This window comes from Microchirus variegatus (genome assembly GCF_963457635.1).
Source record: "Microchirus variegatus genome assembly, chromosome: 5".
NCBI lineage: Eukaryota > Metazoa > Chordata > Actinopteri > Pleuronectiformes > Soleidae > Microchirus > Microchirus variegatus.
In genome coordinates, this window is record NC_139806.1 from 20,892,082 (window position 1) to 20,900,194 (window position 8,113).

Here is an 8,113-nt window from a genome sequence, read left to right on the forward strand (position 1 = left end):
AATTCAGAAATGGTTATTTTGTCAATAAAGACAACGTTTAAGATCTTAGCTCATGAAAAATGAGCTAAAAAAAAAAGTGTTTTGTTTTGTAGTGACTGACTACTGCTTTGTCCTCCACATGAAGCTCACAGGGCTGCTGTTCCCAATCCCATCTGTCATAGGGCGTGAGGAGGGCTTAATCCTGGACAGGTAGTTCGCCAGTACTCTAACAACCATCCACTTACACCTACTGGCAATATAGAGTGTCCAAATAACCTCTGAAATTTTTGTACATGTGGGAGGAAACCAGAGAATCTGCAGAAAATCCACTTCATGCACACATAGGGAGAACATGCTCACTCCACACAGAAAGGCCAAACCAGGAGTGCTAGCCATGTGATCAACTGTGTGGCCAGACTGTATAAGACACATAATTAGAAAAAAACTAAGTTACTTTTGCAGGATGTGCTGCCACTCTATAGCAAGCATTATATGATGAAAGCAGATTGTTAATGGCCTCATTTCAGCATTACACTTCAACTTGCTGCCTGATTCAAATTGTTTGATATGCTGACTATCTTTAAGTCCCACACTCCTTACACAGTTCTTCACGCTCAGCAAATATAAAAATGACAGAGGTCTTTAATTAAAAGTGATCAAATCGGATTTGCATGTCCAGCCATAAAAGAACCTATCTGCATGGGTTACACTTCTGTCACTGGTTTTCATTGTGTGCCAGTACTGCAGAAGGCAATTTGAAATCTAATTTGAACTGCCCTTCAAACCCCCTCCAAATGGACTCATATTCAGGAAGTCTCAACACAGCCAAAGAGGTTCCATTGTTACCATGTCCCATGTTCCTGTTACAACAGTAAGGATGTCATTCATCTTTGTTTGCGTAGTCATAAACCTCCTCTACGAAACCTAACACACACCCTGTGGTTGGTTTGTCCAGTTGGGCTGCTGTAGAAACATGGGAGCCTATGAAAAGCAAAGCCCCTGCTTGAAGTTTGTATAAAAGGCTTATTATACACTCTTAGAAATGAAAGTGCTAAGTAGAACCATATAAGGTTCTTCGGCTTGTCCTCAAAGGAAAACCCTTTTTGGCTCCAGGTAGAACCTTGGGGTTGGGTTAGGGTTAGGGTTAGGGTTGGTCCACCTGGAACCCTTTTGGAGGGTTTTACCAAGAACCCTTTTAAAACCCTTTATCCAGGAAAGGGGTTTTAAAGTGTTCTCTGGATCAAAATGGTTCTTACTGGAACCATTAGTATACCCTTGAAAAGAAGCAAATGGTTCCAGGTAGAACCTCAGCCCTTGTAGAAGGACCCTTTTGGAACCCTTATTTCTAAGAGTTTATGATGATAAAAACTAAATGATTTTTATTTTCAAGTATTTATACACTAATACAAACATACATATGGGTAAAACATTCAATTCCTCCTTACACACTGGACCTTGAAGTTAAATTATCATTGGATGATTTTACAAGAAGAACGTTTGTGTGCTAAAATGTACTTCAAGCATAGTTCAGTAGATGCATTATGAAATGTAAAATGTGTTGAAAAGAAAACTGAAAAGTGCATCGCTTTTATCACCGTTTACTGTGGGTGTTTGAACGATAAACCAGAGTTCAAGAGGTATTTTTCAACCTCACAACAGCAACGATTAACTGCAGCTGAGTACACTCTCACCTGCTGCAGATCAGCTCATTAGACTTCACAAGCACATAAGCACACAGATTCACTGGGGAAACAGACACAAATACAGGGGCACTCAAACGCAGGCACACATGCACGGCTATACGTTTTATCATTTCAACAACCAGAGCACCGATCATCCAATATTTGATGCAGTTTAGATTCAGGGATACATGAATGAATACAGTTTATAGTTTATGTCAGTCCGTCAAATCCTATATCAGACATCTTCCTATGCAATATTATCAATTTCATCTGGAAACTTTAAAAAACTTCAAACAACAAAATTACCACCGTCACCCTCGTTTAGGGTTGCCAAACTCCTGATAAGAAAATGAGGTTCTAAGTAGTTATACTGAGTATAACTGAGTAGTTATATCAGTTATATGGAGTACTCTACACGCTTAGAAATAAAAGTGCTAAGAAGAACCATATAAGGTTCTTCGGCTTGTCCTCATAGGACTTTTTGGCTCCTTTTTTTTATAAAGGTTCCACCTGGAACCCTTTTGGAGGGTTCCACCAAGAACCCTTTTCTCTGGATCATTGCTTTTAGTGGAAAAAAATAAGTGCCAGTACTCCCCTCATACAACTGCCAGGTAAATTAGGTGGTGGGCTGTCCGTTCCTACAGATCATTAAGTGATATATTCAAATACTAGAACAATGATGCTGATTTTTTAAAAAGAACATCGTTTTATTGAATTTTCAACTTTCCAGACACATTATGTTTGTTCAACTTGCATGTGGCCCAAGGGAGGTCTTCAGGGGGGCAGTCCTCAAGTAGCATACAGGCTGATGCACAAGGTAACTAGCTGGCACCTACCATCTATTATTTTAGAACTAAATATATATTTGATTGCAGTGTAACTTAAGTGGGCAAATACACAGCTTTAGGAGGACCCACAACTTTGATATTATTGATGAATAAGATCTTCATATACTTAGTATAATAAGTTGTGATAGGCTATATGACCACCCGTATTGTGTTTTATTTTGAAAGGGCGGCGGATGTGTTTTACTTTGATTCTGACTTGCCGTCTGGTGCGATCTGCTCTGTTGAGCTTGACACGATTTAGCAATGGCAAAAACTGAACTCGATTGCGCTGTGGTGCGGCAAGCCGCTTCTGGGATGCTGCTGCTGGATATGCTCAAATTGATTAGAATGGAAGCAATCAGCACGTCCGCTGCCATAACGTGCCCGGTGGAAATCCAGGGAGAGAAATAGAACAGGACAGGGTACTATGAGCTTATGAGAAGTCCCGGTAAGCCGTAAAAAGTCCCGATACACCAGAGGCTAAAATTGAGAAGTGCCGGTACTCCTTACTGGTGCTTACTGGCCCACTTAAAGCACTGCTCTGGATCAAAATTGTTCTTACTGGAACCGTTAGTGTTCCCAAGAACCCTTGAAAAACTCTGTCTTCGGGAAAGGGTTTTTCAGAAGTAAATGGTTCCAGGTAGAACCTTAGCCCTTGTAGAAGGACGCTTTTGGAACCCTCATTTCTAAGAGTGAAGGCTGGAACTTGAAGTTAAATTGTCAAACTTGCCAAATTTTCACAGTTGAGTAAAAGATGCATTTTCGTTGTTTTACAGTAGTTTTTATATTTATGAAACTTTCTCCAACCAACCAAATATCAGTTTAAAAGTAATTGTATTATATTTTTGCAATCTTCTTTTTTTGGCCATTTTCCCTTTGCTATGACACACGACTCACGGTGAATGGGACGACCAATTAAAAGTGCAAATTTTCTATTGGATGTAATGAATGATAGCCAGAGGACTTGGCAGCAGGGGGATGCTTTTATTATCCCTCATACAAATCGTGCAATCTTTATTAGTGGACTAATCTGTTACTTTCCTGTCATGGCTTTTCACTGACTTGATATTAAAAAATAAGGAACAAAGTGTGTTTTCTATCATTCTGTTCAACACGGAACACTTTTTTCATTTTTCATATAAGGAAATGAGTAATAAAATCAATAACATCATCAAAAACAGATTAGGCCTTGTTTAGACTGCAGCCAAATTGGATTTGTAAGCATATCCAATCAGAATCAGATCTTCCTGACCAAGTGTTCACATTATATTTTGGAAGTGATCAGATCCAATCTGCAAGTCTTCCACATAGATGCATTCTGCAGTTACAGGCCACGCCCTGGAAAAAAAAGTAGTCTCGACAAAATCAACAGAATGGATATATAAATATTGGGACATCAACATCTACACACAACTAGAAAGGATTTGAACTGAAACAAACAAGATGTGCCTTAACTGCACACTTTCAGATTTACTTTGATTCAAATCAAGCGAACGGTTTGGGAAATACAATACTTTATGTGCCTCCCACTTTTTAGGGGACCAAAAGTAATGGGACAATTGACTGAAAATCTATTTCATGGTCAGGTGTGGGCTTTTTCCTCGTTATGTCATCTTCAATTAAGCAGGTAAAAGTTCTGGAGTTGATTCCAGGAGTGACATTTCCATTTGGAATCTGTTGCTGTTAACTCTCAATATGTCAATGTAGCAAGCCATCATCAGGACAAACTTGATCCCAAAGAAATGGCAGACAGCAAAAGTTATTGCCATACTAAAACCTGGCAAACTACCAGCAATCTCCCTACTTTCCTTTCAAAATCCTGGAACGACTAATACTGAAATGTATTTCTCCAGGAGTAGAGAAAATTCTCTGTGTGGATCAGGCAGGTTTCCGCAAGGACTGCAGCACAGGAGAACACGTATTGGCCCTAACCACCTTCATCGAAAATAGTTTCGAGAGAAGACTGAAGGTCTGGCACAAAGGCCTTCTATTCAAACTCACAAAGGCGCTCCCTGCCTGGGCAATGGCAATAATAAAAACTCAAACTCACACAAATAGAAGTTTCAGAGTTCACCTTGGTCAGAACAAGAGCGCATGGAGAAGGCAGACAAATGGGCCTCTACACAAATTACCTACCCACCACCAAATCCCGCAAATTCATCTGTGCAGATGACATCTGTCTGGCATTTCAAGCACCAGATTTTGATCAACTGGAACGGATGCTCACTGAAGACCTTGCCAAACTGGACCAGTTCTGCAAAACCTGGCGCCTAAAGCCAAGCCTAGCAAAAACTGTATCCAGTGTATCCATACACAGAACTAAACATCTACCTGGGCAGACTCAAGCTGAGGCATGCCTCTAATCCAACCTACCTTGGAGTGACCCTTGACCGGACCTATCCTTCAAGGAACACTTAAAAGGGACGGCAGCTAAGGTTAAGTCAAGGAACAACCTGCTCTGCAAGCTTGCTGTTGCAAAATGGGGGGCAGCAGCCATCCTCCTTGGAGAGGAGCAAACCATGGCACACATCATAGAAGTTTGTCCTCTCCAAAGACTGAAAGGAGGATTAGTCACCCTCCATACAGCAGACCAGGAGGCAACTGCTTTGCTCAAGGACTTTGTATTTTGTATTTGTGGTGCAGGTCGAACACGGATTGAACGGTGGAATTGCGTGGTGGGGACATTTGATGATGCAATGTTGTCTTCTCAATGCTTTTATCCAGTTTTTTAACTGTCGATCATTTAACATATCTCCAACTGTGAGTCATTGTGAGTGACACAGAAATCCTATCTGAGTGACAAAACCACCTCTGTATTAGAGCTTAGATCAGGCCCAAAAAAATCAAGCCCGACCCGAGCCTGTGCACGTTGTGTCTGAGTCTGACCCGGCCCGACACATTAACTGTAATTACGAGCCCGAGCCCGATTTAAACCCGGCATTTTTTTAATACGTGAGCCGTAAATGTACACGTATGTCCACGTCCTCCCCACAGCGGGACCTTGTTGTACCTGCTGCCACAGTCTAATATACAACAATAACAGAGTCACTGAGATCCGCATATGTTGCTAATGACATATGATACGCTTCCTGGTTTTTAAATGATGCGTTCACGACCGCAAGTTTTTACACCTTCACACAATACGACGTGCTATAACATACTACGCGAACTCGACGAGGGAGAAAAAACACAAATGCTTGATCAAGGGGGCGGCCCCGGCCCGAGGATAGTGGCGGGATATATCGGCCCGACCCGGCCTGCGGTTTCCGGGCTCGGCAGAGAATCTAAACTCTACTTTGTTTATGATTTGAAGAATAGGATAATTTTAGCTGTTCAGACTGCACAAAAAAATCAACCTAGATACAATCTAATTTGATTTGATATGGGCTGCAGTCTAAACAAGGCCTTACATAGCTCACATTAATTAGTGGTGTGTGAAAAAAACCGAATTGTATACTTAACTAGACAAGCCATCCTCCTTCAATATTAATGCCTTATCTTTTGTTTGTATTTTTCAGGTGTTTGCATCTGTTCTTATGTTTCGGCAATCATGTATAACAAAAATAGTTCTCTTCTTCTCACTTCTGACACTTGACAGCTGAGCCTCAATTGCTGTTGTTCTCACCAGAATTGCATCCATATTTTGTGAGATGTGTTCACGCTGAGGCTTCACACTGAGCTGAAATGTGCTCTAGCATACAGTGATGATATTGTACGATCATGAGTATCACGGCACCATCCACAAACGGTAAATATTTCCCTCTGTGTCAGCCAGAAACTCTTAAATCACGCTTGTCAGAGAAGAATACAAGGAGGAGGCAAATTCTTGTCAGAGTGATAATCATTGGAATGGGATCTCTTGCTATTCTCTCAGACATCCATGCTTTGCAGATGCTGTGAGTGGTTATTAAATATGAGCATTATGTCAGACTACACAGGTAGTAAGAGTAACAGATATGTGTCGTGTGTGTCTTCATTTATTAATGATTGATGACTGATTAATACTCCTGTTGGAGAAAGCGCTCAGTTTTGATTCACCTGTCCTTCATAGATGACATGGTGGTGTGGTATGGGGCACTGATGCCACTGTATGTGTGGTTAGCTTGCAGGTTGCTGGATCAGTGGAGGAGGTGTGTGACTTTATTTCAAGCACTGTTGATGTTTAGGGCTCAATCTTACACCCACGCAACGCAGTGGAATTGTCATTGTTGCTTTTCAACCAACGCAGTTGTCATTCTCCCTCTAATTCAGTTGCTAAATACAACCCTTTTGTGCGTGTGCCTCACTTTGCACTGAGAGTACATGCCATGTGACCAGTGAAATTGGAGTTGGACACGCCCCCTAATGCACTTTTGCCACACACTTTATAGACCAGTGGTACTTGAACTTCCTATGGTGGTGGAAAATCAGAAATACTGTTCTACTGTATATTCCAGGGTATGTGTTTGGAGTGGAGCTGAGGAATTCCAGAATAATAATTATACATACAATAATAAGTCACCTTATATCTTGCTGCATCTTAATCTTATTTCATTATACCAGTATGTGAAGTATATGTGAGGAAGAGGAGGATGATGAGAGAGAAAATTATCTTATTGGGAATAAATCTGCCTCCTGTGAAAAGTCTGTAGCCGACTTTGTTCGGCTTATTTACACCACTGTATTTTAATGTTGGTGATAATGGTGTTACTTTGAGAGCTCAATGTTTTCTCAGGTTGCTACTTGGTATAAAACGTTTGACAGTCACTGCTTGAGATCATTTAAATAATGGACTTAGTCTTAGTGAAATGAATCCATGCAACCTAACAAAATAGGTAGTCCTAGCTTGATGACATTTATGCAGAAGTAATGAGGTGACAGGGGCTGCATTTGTGTCTCCAAGTAAAATGCAAATTAGCACTTTAAGAGATGCAACTGAGGTAGGATCTGTAAAGAAAAAAGGAAACAATAACAATGTAAATAAAAAATATATAGCAAATCTCAGCTGACACAGGTCGTCAGGCGGACAGGTCGCTGATCCAACCGCAGGGTTAACACACACAGTTCAAACAAATTCAATCTCACATTCACACCTTCGAGCTATTTAGAGTGTTCAATTAAACACTGCATGTTTTCAGAATGTGGGAGGAAACCAGAGTAGAACACGGGGAGAACATGCAAACTCCGAAAGGCCCTTGTTCCGACTGAGTCTTTTTGCCGCAAGGCAACGCGTGAACCTGTTATACGTATCATGGAGCCACAACATCCCAACTGTGTCATGGATTTGCAAACACAATTTCTAGACATCATGAAAAGTTGCACTGTGAGAAAATAAATGAGAAATATTTGACTTACCATATGGAGGCAGTTTATTTTTGCTGTTGTAAGCTGTGCTTTCATTCTCCATTTGTGGAAAGTGGATGGTCTTATAACTCCAGTGGACTGTGTCAAAAATGTGGCAACTGGCTATGTTTTCAAATGGGGGAGAAAACCTTGAAAGATGCATGAGTTCAGACAGGTAGTTTTCCCCCGCTGCCCTCCTTCATCTTCCTAAACTCATGGCACTAATCTAAACCAATTAAGGGTGTTAAACCATTAATGCATCTAGAAAGGTGGTGGATTGTGACAAGAAATGGTTATCTGAAA